The sequence below is a fragment of the Delphinapterus leucas genome, chromosome 17, assembly GCF_059928025.1.
Source record: "Delphinapterus leucas isolate spDelLeu-1000000601 "Yukka" chromosome 17, BTC_Dleu_Yukka2, whole genome shotgun sequence".
NCBI classification, from domain to species: Eukaryota; Metazoa; Chordata; class Mammalia; order Artiodactyla; family Monodontidae; genus Delphinapterus; species Delphinapterus leucas.
The window spans coordinates 70,459,510-70,474,513 of NC_143145.1; positions in this window are offsets into that span (position 1 = coordinate 70,459,510).

Consider the following 15,004-nt stretch of genomic DNA (forward strand, 5'->3'; position numbering starts at 1 on the left):
AGGGCAAACGGACTCAAGTGACAGCATCAGTCATACTTTGGAAAGTCATGTCATTCAGTGGTACCCAATGTGGCCATTTACCAAAATGAACTGGGGAATTTTTTTTCACATTTATGATCTTTTAAATATTTTTAAATGTTTCTGTACATGCTACAACATGGCTTAACCTAAACAACATTATGCTAAGTGAAAGAAGTCAGACACCAAGAGACAAATATTGTATGATTCTAACGTTGTATGAGGGATCTAGAATAAGCAAATTCATAGAGACAGAAAGTAAAATAGAGGTTACCATGGGCTGAGGGCAGAGAGAAATGGCCAGTTATTGTTTAATGAGTACAGAGTTTCTGTTCGGGATGATGAAAAAGTTCTAGAGATGGACAGTGCTAATGGTCGCACACTATTTTAATGTACTTAATGCCACTGAATGGTATACTTAAAAAACATTAACATGGAAAACAAAATAAAAGTTTATGTAATATAAGCATGCCTACTTATCAGAAATGGAGAAATATGTAAAATTGTAAAAGGACTTTTTGTTCTCAACCTGCCGCCACATGAACATACAATGAACCATCATTTCCCTCACAAACTCTTAGGAATTCATGCCACTGGACTCCTGCATGCCAGCACTGACCAGTTCACAGGCAAAAACCCCAACTATTTCCACTTAGAATCATCCTGGGTTTCATGTACTTTGACTCTGAATCACTGACTGCACTACCGCTCAGTTATAGAACTTAAGGAGAGAGGGATGACGGGAAGCAGGAAAGCTTCAGATTCCCCAGAGGATACAGTCATGTGACTGCCTTTATGTGTCTGCACATTTGTGTGTAATGTGTGCATGCATATGTATGCACATACTGGCTTATTTTACATAATTTCCTGCTTCTTGATATTTTAAAATTTCAACTATCTTAGATATCTTTCCATTTCAGTATTTATAAATCTAGTTCCTCACTTCCCACAGCTGCCTAGTATTCCACTATATGTGAGTAGCATACCTCTTCCACTGATAGAAACTGAGGGAGTTTGCTATCTTTTCCCTTGATACAAACTATGCTGTAATAAACATTCGTTTATATGGGTATTTATAAATGTGCACAAATAATTCATATAATTTAACTTCCTAGATATTTAAGTGCAAGCTCAACAGGTATGACTATTTAATGCAATAAAATTTGCCAAATTGTTATGCAAAAAAAACTGCACTAATTTTTACACTTCCACCAAAAGTATTGTGAAATCTGGAAGGCTTTTGAGACTCTCAGAGTCCTGCTGCCAGAGATCCTGCTGCAGTAGTTCTGAGGTAGGATCTGGATTTCCATATTATTTAAAAACTCTACAGGTATTTCTAAGATTTGCCAGCCCTTGGACCCAAAAAGTAAAAGCTAAACATCAAATTGTGTGTCATCTAATTGCAACGAAAATCTAAAAACTAAGGAATATTGTTGACAGAAATTGAAGAAGTCCTAAATAAATGGAAGGATGCACCATGTTCATAAATTAGAAGACTGAATATTACAAAGAGAGAGAAAACACACAAGCTGATTCCTTAAACTAAACAGAGCAGGAAGACTTATACTAGTAGATGTCAAAACCAATCACAAAGCTATAGCAATTAGTGTGATATTGGCCCTAGAATAAACAAGGAAAAATGGAAAAGAATAAAAAATAGAACTGCATATATTCTTTCACTGATGACTAGGACAATACGTGCAGTAAAGATGGCCTTTTCAATAAATGGTGCCTATCTATTTTATTTCCATTTGGATAAAAAATGAATCTCGACCCTACCTCTCACCATACACAAAAATAAAATCCTGAAAGACAGTAGATCCAAATGTAATACAGATATTAGAAAAATACATATAAAAATAGCTTTATGAACTTCAGAAAGATTTATTAATAAGACAAAAGAATTATTAACCATTTTTAAAATGATAACTTGGACTAAATTAAAATTAAGATGTCTGCTCATCAAAATACACCATTAAGAGAATGAAAGAGCATATAACTGAATCACTTTGGTGAACAGCAGAACTTAACACAACATTGTAAATCAACTGTTTTTCAATAAAAATTTTACAAAAAGAGAGAGAATGAAAGGGCAAGCCACAGTGGGAAAAGAGATTTGCAGCACATATATCTGACAAAGTACTCATAAAATGAATATATAAAGAACTCTTACAAATCAATATGGAAAAGACCAAAAAAATAAAAGATTTTTTAAAAGATTTAAACAGACACTCCATATAAGAGGATATCCAACTGGCTGATTAAAAATAGACAAAGTTGCTCAACTTCATTGGTTGTCAAAGAAATGACAACTAAAACAATAATGCGATACCTTCCCATACCACCAGAGTGACTGAAATGAAAGAGAGAGTTAATACTAGTGGAAGTGCAGCCTCTTCGTAAAACTGTTTGACAACACCTGCTCAGCTGGATCATGCTGCACTCCTCTGATTACTGAGGAAGATACTCTTTATACCATTTATTTAGTATTATCCATTGCCTTGCAAAACAGTAGTTGGTTCTCATATATATATTTCTTAACCCCCTACCCAGCATTTTAAACTTCTTGGAGCAGGAAGAGTGCCTCATTTCCTATACCATCAGAGCATCCAGCCCATCACATGGTAAACCTTCAGAAGTTATCAGTTGACGGTGCTATTGATTTATAGTGTAGATCAACAGGCATATTTTTATGTTACCCCGAAAACTCTAATCCATTGTTGCATTCTTCTTTGATGCCTTCTACATATTAAGTACACTAGTATCTTATATTTCAATTAAATAAGCTGCTATAAAATTCCACTTCTGGGGATTTATTCAGAGAAATATTATTCATCATTTATTCACCAGAAGCTGTATTAGGGATAATACAGCTAAGGATGCAATGGGGAGCAAAAATATATAATTACCTGGCTGGGCTAATCATGATCAGAGCATAAAAATGAATGCTTGCCTTCTGGTTCAAGATGGCAACATAGGAGGAGCCTAAACTCACCTCTTCCCGTGGACACCCTGAATCTACAGTACATATGGAACAACTCCCTCTGAAAAAAAACCTAAAAACTGGCTGAGCAACTCCTACACATCAGGTGAGAGAAGGCCCCCATGAAAGCAAGTAGGAGAGGCTGGGACACAATCTCTCCATAAACCCCATCCCCGGCACAGCAGCCCACAATTGTGGGAATTCGAAACCTGAAGTACCTCCCTGAGGACCAAAGGGTTTGAACCCCACAGTGGGCACCCCAACTTCTAAGACCTGAATCTAGCCTTGAAAACCAATGAGGCCTCTGCCCATGAGACCCACAGGCTATAGCCATCTGAGAAACAGCTCTTAAAGGGCTCACGTGTAGACTTACCCACCAAAGGGCTCTGAGCAATGGCAGCCCAAGAACTGTCTCTCCAACTGTTACAGTCCTGTGGGATCCAGGATTCAGATCCAGGTGATCAAGTGGCATTCCCTGGGCAGCAGCCCCTAAAATTTGGGCACCAGATGTGAAAACCAGGGTACCAGATGCATATAAAAGCTCCCCTCCAGAAGATATTTGCAAATCTTAAAGTATCAGTCTGAGAAGTAGACATCTGATTGAATGCACGTCTAGGAGTCTGCTGGCTGGTACCATTTTGGTGCTCTCCCTCTGCCACGCTCCAGAGCACAGTGCTTGGCAGACTAATGCCCCCAGGGCACTGTACGGGTAGCCGATGGAAACTGGTCCCCAGTCTTTCTGTGAAAGAGGCCTTTAACTTGTCCAGAAGTTTTGGCCTGAGGGGAAGGCTTCTGGTTTGGCACTCATCTTGAGGCCTACAGAGATGCCCTCAGGAAACGGAGGACCGTGGACACAATCTTTCTGCTCTCTCCAGCTCACCTCACTCCAGCTCACCAGTATCTTCCAGAAGGAGCTTATACTTGTCTGGTGCCCTGATTTTTATGGCTGCCACCAGGCGAACCTCTACATTGTCTGGCTCTGGAGACCAGTGGGGCTCCATAGGACTGTAGCCTTAAGTTCCTAAATGGCTACCACCACCCCACCCCCAGGCACAGTAAAAAGCAACAGACCAAGGAGCTCAGTCTTTCTATGAAAGAAGCCTATTATCTTATCATCATAGCTGCAGCCTGAGGGATAGGCTTCTAATTAAACACACATCTAAGGGCTGACTGTAATCCCTTCCAAAGATCTTGGAGAGGATGGATGGTATCTTTGTGCTCTCCCTCTGCTATGCTCCAGAGCACCAGTGTCTCCTAGAGGGGAGCTTTTATACACATCTGGTACCATGGTTTTTGCTGCTTCCACCCAGGGGATACCCCTTGATCACTTGGCTCTGGTGGCCAGGTGGGCTTGTGTTCCTAGATCCCACAGGACGGTAACAACTGGAGAGTCAGTTCTTGGCTACCACCCCCAGTGCACTGCACAGACAGTAGACAGAAACACAACCCCAGTCTTTCTGTAAATGAAGCCTACTTGCTTGTTCTAGAACTTCAATCTGAGGGGCAGACTTCAGGTTTGGCACACATCTAGAGGCTGATGGAGGTGCTCTCAGGAGACATAGGCCAGTGGACACCATCTTTGCACTCTCCCTCTGCCTCAGTACAACTTACCAGTATCTCCCAGAAAGGCACTTATACACTCATCTGGAGCCCAAATTTTTGCAGCTGTCACCTAAGGGACATTTCCAGATTGCCTGGCACTGGTGGCCAGTGGAGCTTACACCTGTGGTCCCACAGGACTATATATATTTGCATACTTTAAAAGCTGTCGCCTGAAGTTCAGGCTTCCAATCACTCTGAATCTCAGTGCTAAGATCTTCCCTTTCAGATCACTGATAGGTCTTGGAGCACCCTCAACTACTGGGAGCCACTAAAAATAAAATAGGCCTCTTAGACAATTACAAAGCTTTGAGAGACAACTAGCAGCTAGAGCAGGGTTGAATGATAAGATGTATCTCCTACACAAGGCTAAACCTTCAAGACTGGGAGAGGTGGCTCTTTCATCTAATGCATAGAAACCAACACAGAGTAAAGCAAAATGAAGGAACAGAGGAATATATTCCACAAGATAAAACCTCAGGAAAAAAAACCTTAATGAAAGAGAGGTTAGTAATTTCCCTGATAATGAGTTGAAAATAATGGTCATAAACATCGGAAGAAGAATGGATGAACACAGTGAGAACTTTTAAAAAGAGGTAGAAAATATAAGAAAGTACCAGTGATAGAAGCCAAAGAGCTGAATAATATAATAATGAACTGAAAAATACACTAGAGCGGTTCAACAGCAGTCCAAATGAATCAGAAGAAACTATCAGTGAACTTGAAGACAGGGCAGTGGAAATCACCCAGTTAGAGCAGCAGAAAGAAAAAAGAATGGAAAAAAAAAAAAAAAGTGAAGATAGTTTAAGGGACTTAAAGGACAGCATCAAGCAGACTAACATTCACATAATAGGGGTACCAGAAAAGGAAAAGAGAGAGAGAGGGACAGAAAACTTATTTGCAGAAATAATGGCTGAAAACTTCCCTAATCTGGGGAAGGAAACAGACATCCAGCTCCAGGAAGCCCAGAGAGTTTCACAGAGATGAACTCAAAGAGACCCACACCAAGACACATTATAATTAAAATGTCAAAAGTTTAAGACAGAATCTTAAAAAAAGAAAGAGAAAAATAACTTGCTTCATACAAGGGAACCCCAATAAGACTATCAGTAGAGTTTTCAGCAGAAATTTTACAGGCCAGAGGGAGTGGCACAACATATCAAAATGCTGAAAGAAAAAACTCCCAAACAAGAATAGTCTACACAGAAAATCTGTCATTCAGAATTGAAGGAGAGAGAATTTCCAGATAAGCAAAAGCTAAAGAAATTCATTACCACTAAACTGGCCTTACAAGAAATGTTAAATGGACTTCTTTAAGCAGAAAAGAAAGGGTGCTAATTCACAACAAGAAAACCTATGAAAGTGTAAATCTCAATGGTAAAGTTAAATATATAGTAAAGTAATGAATTAGTCATTTATAAAGCTAATATGAAGGTTAAAAAACAAAAGTCGTAAAATAACTATAACTCCAATAATTAGCTAGGAATACACAAGATAAAAAAAGATGTAAAATGTGACATCAAAAATATAAAATGTGGTAAGGAAGAGTAAAAATGAAAAGCCTTAGAACGTGTTCAAATTTGTTATCAACTTGAAATAGACTGTTGTAAATATAAGTTGTTACATGTAAGCCTCATGGTAACCACAAAGCAAAAACCTATATTAGATACACAAAAGATAAAGAGAAAAGAATCTAACCATACCACTAAAGGAAGTCACCAAATCATAAAAGAAAGAGAGAGAGAAGAAGAAAGGAAGAGAGAGGAACTACAAAACAGCCAGAAAACAATTAACAAAATGGCAATAAGTGCATCCCTATCAATAACTGCTTTAAATATAAATAGACTAAATTCTCCAGTCAAAAGATATAGGATGGTTGAATGGATTAAGAGAAAACAAGACCCATCTATACTTGCTTCATATGTAAGGATACACATAGACTAAAAGTGCAGGGATGGAAAAAGATATTCCATACTAATGGAAACCAGAAGAAAGCTGGGATAGCTCTACTTATACCAGACAAATAGACTTTAAAACAAAGACTGTAATAAGAGACAAAGAAGGGCATTACATAATGATAAAGGGTCAATCCAATAAGAGAATATAACATTCGTACATATTTATGCACCCAACACAGGAGGACCTAAATATATAAAGCAAATATTAACAGACATAAAGAGAGAAAAAGATGGCAAAACAACAACAGTAGGGGATTTTAATACCCCACTTACATCAATGGATAGGTCACCCAGACAGAAAATCAGTAAGGAAACATTGGCCTTAAACAACATATTAGAGCAGATAGACTTAACAGATATACACAGAACATTTCACTCAAAAGCAACAGAATACACATTCTCCTCAAGTACACATGGAACACTGTCCAGGAGAGATCATATGTTAGGCACAAAACAAGCCTTAATAAATTTAAGACAACTGATATCATATCAGACATCTTCTCCAACCACAATGGTATAAAACTCGAAATCAATTACAAGAAGAAACCTGGAAAATTCATAAATATGTGGAGAAGAAACAAGCTACTGAACAACCAACGGACCAAAGCAGAAATCGAAAGATAAATTTTAAAAAACCTTGAGACAATGGAAAATAAAAATATATCAAAGTGGGACTTCCCTGGCAGTCCAGTGGTTAAGACTTTGCCTTCCAGTGCAGGGGGTGCAGGTTCAGTCCCTGGTCAGGGAGCTAGGATTCCACATGCCTTGAGGCCAAAAAGCCAAAACATAAAGCAGAAGCAATATTGTAACAAATTCAATAAAGGCTTTAAAAATGGTCCACATAAAAATATATATCAAAGCATATCAAATGCAGCAAAAGCAGTTCTAAGAGGAAAGTTCATAGTGATAAATGCCTACATCAAGAAAAATCTCAAGTAAGCAACCTAATTTTGCACTTCGAAGCACTAGAAAAACAAATGATGACCAAAGTTAGTAGAAGGAAGGTAAAAACAAAAATCAGAGCAGAAATAAATGAAATAGAAACTAAAAACACAAGAGAAAAGATGAATAAAACTAACAGCTGTTCTTTAAAAAGATAAACAAAACTGACAAAGCTTTAGCTAGACTCACCAAAAGAGAGAGAGAGAGAAAGATAGGACTCAAATAAATAAAATCAGAAATTAAAGAGTAGACGTTATGAGTTATGGCCAAGACAGCAGAGCAGGAAGACCCTAAGCTCACCTCCTCTCATGGGCACACCAAAATTACAACTATATACAGAACAACTATTGATGAGAAACACCAGAATGTACCAGAAAAGACCTGCTACAACTAAAAATATAAAGAAGGAACCACAACAACACAAGTAGGAGGGGAGGAGATGCAGTACTGTCGAGAGCCATACCACTGGGTGGGAGACCCGCAAACAGGAGGAAAATTATAATTGCATAGTTTCTCACCAAGGAATGAGGAGTAAAAGCTCCACATCAGGCTCCCCAGCCCAGGGTTCCTGCACCAGGAAGATAAGCCCCAAGAACACTACCACAAAGACACTGGTTCTGGCAACTGCTCTATTAGCATCCTCCCTCTAGCTTGTTAGCTGGGAGGACCCAGTCCTCCCCCCATACCAGTCTGTCTGCACCAGTACTGGGACACCTCAGACCAACACAGGACCCAGCCAACACAACAGCAGGCCAATACCAGCCCCAGGACCACCTGCCTCCAGGCCATCAGTGGGCCAACACCAACTCCAAGATACTCTGGACTCCTCAGCCAGCCACCCTGGGACCCAGCTCCTCACCAGTAGGACAGCACAAGCTCTGGGACACCCCAGAGCCAGCTGTGTCAGGAACCGGTCCCACCCACGAGCAAATCAACACTAGAAAACAATCCTACTTACAACTGCAACAAAAAAAAATTAAATATTTAGGAATAAATTTAATCAAGGAGGTGAAAGACCTGTACACTGAAAACTGTAAGACACTTATGAAAGAAAATGAAGATGATACAAAGAAATGGAAAGATATTCTATGCTCATTGACTGTAAGAATACTGTTAAAATGTCCATACTACCCAAAGCAATATACAGATTCAATGCAATCCCTATAAGAATTCCATTGACATTTTTCACAGAAATAGAATAATTCCAAAACATTTGTATGGAAACACAAAAGATCCTGAATAGCCAAAGCAATCTTGAGATAGAAGAACAAAGCTGGAGGCATCATGCGCCCTGATTTAAAACTATATTACAAAGCTATAATAATCAAAACAATATGGTACTGGTGTTAAAAACACCATAGATCAATGGAACAGAATAGAGAACCCAGAAATGAACCCACACATATATGGGCAATTAATCTATAACAAAGGAGGCAAAAAATATACAATGGGGAAAAGACAGCCTCTTCAACAAGTGGTTTTGGGAAAACTGGACAGCCACATGCAAAACAATGAAATTGGACTACTACCTTATACCATACATGAAAAGTACCTCAAAATGGATTAAAGACTTGAATGTAAGAGCTGAAATGATAAAACTTCTAGAAGAAAACATAAGTGGTAAGCTTCTTGACATCAGTCTTGGCGGTGATTTTTTGGATTTGGCATCAAAAGCTAAGACAACGAAATAAAAAATAACAAGGGGGACTACATCAAATTAAAAAGCTTCTGCAGAGCAAAGGAAACCATCAACAGAATGAAAAGGCAACGTACTGGTGGGAGATAATAACTGCAAATTATATATCTAATAATGGGTTAATATCCAAAGTATGTAAAGAACTCACAACTCAATAGCAAAAAAAAAAAAAAAAAAAAAATCTGATTTTAAAAACGAGCAGAGGGCTTCCCTGGTGGGACAGTGGTTGGGAATCTGCCTGATAATGCAGGGGACATGGGTTCGAGCCCTGGTCTGGGAGGATCCTACATGCCGCAGAGCAACTGGGCCCGTGAGCCACAACTACTGAGCCTGCGCGTCTGGAGCCTGTGCTCCGCAACAAGAGAGGCCGCGATAGTGAGAGGCCCACGCACCGCGATGAAGAGTGGCCCCCGCTTGCCACAACTGGGGAAAGCCCTCGCACAGAAATGAAGACGCAACACAGCAAAAATAAATTAATTACTTTAAAAAAAAAAAAAAACGAGCAGAGAATCTGAATAGACATTTTTCCAAAGAAGACATACAGTTGGCCAACAGGTACAAGAAAAGGTTCTCAACATCACTAATCATCAGGGAAATATAAATCAAAACCACAATGAGATATCACCTTACACCTGTCAGAATGACTATCATCAAAACTGACAATAACAACAAGTGTTAGTGAGGATGTGGAGAAAAAGGAACCCCTGTACACTGTTTGTGGGAATTTAAATTGGTGCAGCTACTATGGAAAACAGTATGGAAGTTCCTCAAAAAGTTAAAAATAGAATTACCACATGATCCAGCATTCAACTTCTGGGTATTTATTTGAAGAAAATAAAAAATACTAATTAGAAAAGCTATGCTCCTTATAGCATTATTTGCAATAGCCAAGACATGGAAACAACCTAAATGTCCATTAATGGGTGAATGGATAAAGAAAATATGGTATATATACACAATGGAATATTATTCAGCCATAAAAAAGAATGAAATTGTGTCATTTTCAACAATATGAATGTACCTTGAGGGCATTATGCTTTGTAAAATAAGTCAGAAAGAGAAAGACAAATACACTACGATTTTACTTATGTGTTGAATCCCCCACCCCCCCCGAACACCCCAAAAAACTAAAAATACAACCAAACTCATAGATACAAATAATAGATTGTCAGTTGCCAGCAGCAGGGGTTCGGGGTGGGTGAAATAGGGGAAGGGATCAAAAGGTACAAATTTCCAGTTATAAAATAAATAAGTTATGGGGAGCAATGTAGAGCATGATGGCTCTATTTAATAATACTTTATCACACATTTGAAAGATGTTAAGTGAGTAGTTCTTAAAAGTTCTCATCACAAGAAAAATAAATTTGTAACTATGTGTGGTGTTGGATATCAACTAGACTTACTGTTGTGATCGCTTTGCAATATATACAAATATCGAATCATTATGTTTTACACCTAAAACTAATATACAGGGGCTTCCCTGGTGGCACAGTGGTTGAGAGTCCGCCTGCCGATGCAAGAGACGCGGGTTCGTGCCCCGGTCCGGGAAGATCCCACATGCCGCGGAGCGGCTGGGCCCGTGAGCCATGGCCGCTGAGCCTGCGCATCCAGAGCCTGTGCTCTGCAACGGGAGAGGCCACAACAGTGAGAGGCCCGCGTACCAAAAAAAAAAAAAAAACCTAATATACAGACATACCTTGTTTTATTGTATTTCATTTTATTGTGCCTCACAGATAATTGCATTTTTTTTACAAACTGAAGTTTTGTGGCAGCCCTGCCTCAAACAAGTCTATCGACACCATTTTCTGAACAGCATTTCCTCACTTCAGGTTTCTGTATCACATTTTGGTAATTCTTACAATAATTCTAATTTTTTTGCTATTATTATATTTGTTATGGTTATCTGTGATCAGTGATCTCTGATGTTACTATTGTAATTGCTTTGGGGTGCCACAAATCATGGCCATATAAGACAACAAACTTAATACATGTTATGTGTGTTCTGACTGCCCTATTGACTGGCCGTTCCCCCATCTCTCTCCCTCTCCTGGGGCCTCCCTATGCCCTGAGACATAACAATACTGAAATTAGGCCAATTTTTTCTTTTTTGAGAAATTAGGCCAATTTATAACTGTACAATAGCCTCTAAGTGTTCAAATAAAAGGATGAGTCACATGTCTCTCACTTTAAATCAAAAGCTAGAAATGATTAAACTTCATGAGGAAGGCATATTGAAAGCCAAGACATGTGGGATCTTGCCAGACTGGGGCACGAACCCATGTCCCCTGCATCGGCAGGCGGACTCTCAACCACTGTGCCACCAGGGAAGCCCCAGGGAAAATTCTTGAAGAAAATTAAAAGTGTGACTTCAGTGAACACCCAAATAAGAAAGCGAAACAGCCTTATTGCTGATATGGAGAAAGTTTTAGTGGTCTGGATAGAAGATCAAACCAGCTACAACATTCCCTCAAGCCAAAGTCTAATCCAGAGCAAGGCCCTAATTCTCTTCAATTCTATAAAAGCTTAAAGAGGTGAGAAAGCTGCAAAAGAAAAGTTTACAGATAGCAGAGGTTGGTTCATGAGGTTTAAGGAAAGAAACCATCTCCAAAACATAAAAGTATAAGGTGAAGCAGCAAGTGCTGATGTAGAAGCTGCAGTGAGGTACCCAGAAGATACTTAGCTAAGATATTTAGCTAAGGTAATTTATGAAGGTGGCCACACTGCACAACAGATTTTCAATGTAGATAGAACAGCCTTATTTTGGAAGAACATGCCATCTAGGACTTTCATAGCTAGAGAGGAGAAGTCGATGCTTCAGAGCTTCGAAGGACAGGCTGACTCTCTTGTTACGGGCTAATGCAGCTGGTGACTTGAAGTTGAAGCCAATGCTCACTTACCATTCCAAAAATCCTAAGGCCCTTAAGAATTATGCTCAGTATACTCTGCCTGTACTCTATAAATGCAACAACAAAGCCTGGATGACAGCACATCTGTTTACAACATGGTTACTGAGTATTTTAAGCTCACTGTTGAGACTCACTGCTCAGAAAAAAGATTCCTTTCAAAGTATGACTGCTCATTGACAGTGTACATTTCTAATAGAAATGTACAAGATTCATGTTTTTTCATGCCTGATAACACAACATCCATTCTGCAGCCCATGGACCAAGGAGTAATTCTGACTTTTAAGTCTTATTGTTTAAGGAATACATTTCTGACTTTTAAGTCTTATTGTTTAAGAGATGCATTTTGTAAGGTTATAGCTTCCATAGATAGTGATTCCTCTGATGGATCTGGGCAAAGTAAACTGAAAACCTTCTGGAAAGGATTCACCATCCTAGACGCCATAAAGAACATTTGTGATTCACAAGAAGAGGTCAAAATATCAAGATTAACTGGAGTTTGGGAGAAGCTGATTCCCACTCTCATGGATGACTTTGAGGGGTTCAAGACTTCAGCAGAGGAAGCAATTGCAGATGCCGCAGAAATAGCAAGAGAACGAGAATTAGAAGTGGAGTCTGAAGATGTGGCTGAGTTGCTGCCACCTCATGATAAAGCTTTAACAGATGAGGGGTTGCTTCTTCTGGCTGAGCAAAGGAAGTGGTTGCTTGAGATGAAATCTACTCCTGGTGAAGATGCTGTGAAGATTGTTGAAATGACAACAAGGGATGTAGAATATGACATAAACTTAGTTGATAAAGCAGCTGCAGGGTTTGAGGGGCTGGACTCCAATTTTGAAAGAAGTTCTGTTGTGGGTAAAATACCATCAAACAGCACTGCAGGCTACAATCTTTCCTGAAAGGATGAGTCAATCGATGGGGCAAACTTCATCGTTATTTTAAGATGCCGCCACAGCCACCCTAACCTTCAGTAACCACCACCTTGATCAGTCAGCAGCCATCAACATGGAGGCAAGACCCTCCCCCAGCAAAAAGCTTATGACTTGAAGACTCAGATGATGGTTAGCATTTTTTAGCAGTAAAGTATTTTTAAATTAAGGTACGTACACTGTCTTTTTTAGACATAATGCTATTGCACGTTTAAGACTATTGTATAGTATACGCATAACTTTTATATGCACTGGGAAACCAAAAAGTTCACGTGACTCGCTTTATTGTGATATTTACTTTATTGCAGTGGTCTGAAACCCAACCCGCAATATCTTTGAGGTCTGCTTGTAATGTGTCAATTATACCTCAATAAAAGAAAAAAATGAATGCTTAACGACAAATATAGAGGTACTAGGAATTATACTTAAATGTGCCTGTAAGCCGGGGACTTCTGCCTCTGTGCTGTAGGAGAAACTTCTACCCCCAAATCACACTTACCATACTTTATTTGTGTGGGTTTGATCGTCTGAAGTCCACTCTAACCCCTCAGTCCTATGAGGGCAAGCACCATGTCTGTTTTGGCCATTGCATCTCCAACACACAGGACATGTTAGAATTGATTTTTAAAAATTGAAGTACATCTATGCAATGAAATGCTGTGCAACCATTAAACAAATTATATAGGGCTATACCTACAGTCATAGAAAGCTGTCCACAATATATTGTCTCATCAAGAAAAAAAAAAGTCAAGATACAGACAGCACACACTGTAAAAGACAGAGACTAATATATATCAATATATACAGTGGTAATCTCTGAGTGGTGGAATTTTGAAGCATTCTAACTTCTTGATAATGTCTTTATTTTCTGAAGTTTCCAATGAGAAAATGATATAGCTAAAATAATTTCAAAGCTTTTTAAATTTTAAAATAAAAATTTCCCTATTTTCTAATCACTACATTTGGCAAGATTTGGCTCAAACACCATGTACTCAGCAAAGAGAGAATTTCTCCCCTGAAGCTGAGTGTTTTGAGGGCCATGCCCAAACCAAGGGGTGAAGTTTTCTGATTTTCCATGATCTCTACTTTCTCTTCTGCCTGCCCAGTCTGTGGGGTAGAGGAACACTGGGTCACGCAGGCAGGTCAGCCCCCTGCCACTGCAGCCTTGCCTTGAACCTCTCCTTCCACCACCAATACCATTTCCTGGTTCACGATGTATTCAGTGACTATAAGTGCGTAGACCCTGAACATCTATGCTAGACCCTGGGTTAGAAGGAAAGCCTGGGGGATTGGCTGGCAAAGAGTCTATGCCCTCAAGGATATTTCAGGCTCTCTGGGAGACAAAACCCACGTGCACAAGCACACACACACAACAATCCCACTTCCTCAAGGCCACGGTCTTCGCACTCTTCCGGTTATTGGGAGCTACTCCTAGAAGCCAGTGTGCCAAGTGGCAGTAGACAGTGTGGACTGCTATGCCTCTTTCCAGCTAATTTCACTGCGTTTTAGTACTTCCAATGGCCAAAGTACATGCTCATGGTAGAAATTCTGAAAAGTCCACAAAAACATAAAGAAACAATAAACCCATGCATGATTTTTCCGTCTCAGGAATGACCACTGTTAATAGTTCAACACGTTACTTTTAAACTTTTATTCTGCTTTTATTCTTACATAGTTGAGATCAAACTGCATATTCAACTTTTTATGCTGTTTTTCCTGACAGTTTATGGTTACTATTTACCCATGTCATTAAGCACTTCCTAAAAGCCTTTGTTTAGGGCAGCATGATGGTTCATCATATGAGCGCGTACTATTTGTCCAATACTGTACTGAGCACTGTAGCAGCTGTAAGAACTAACACTGGGGAGCGTTAGCTACTTTTCTAAGAGCTGGACAAGGGGATTATTGCATTTGATCCTTACAACTTTGAGTACTATTCCTAATTCCATCGTTCAGAATTTTTTTTAAAAAAGCCTCAG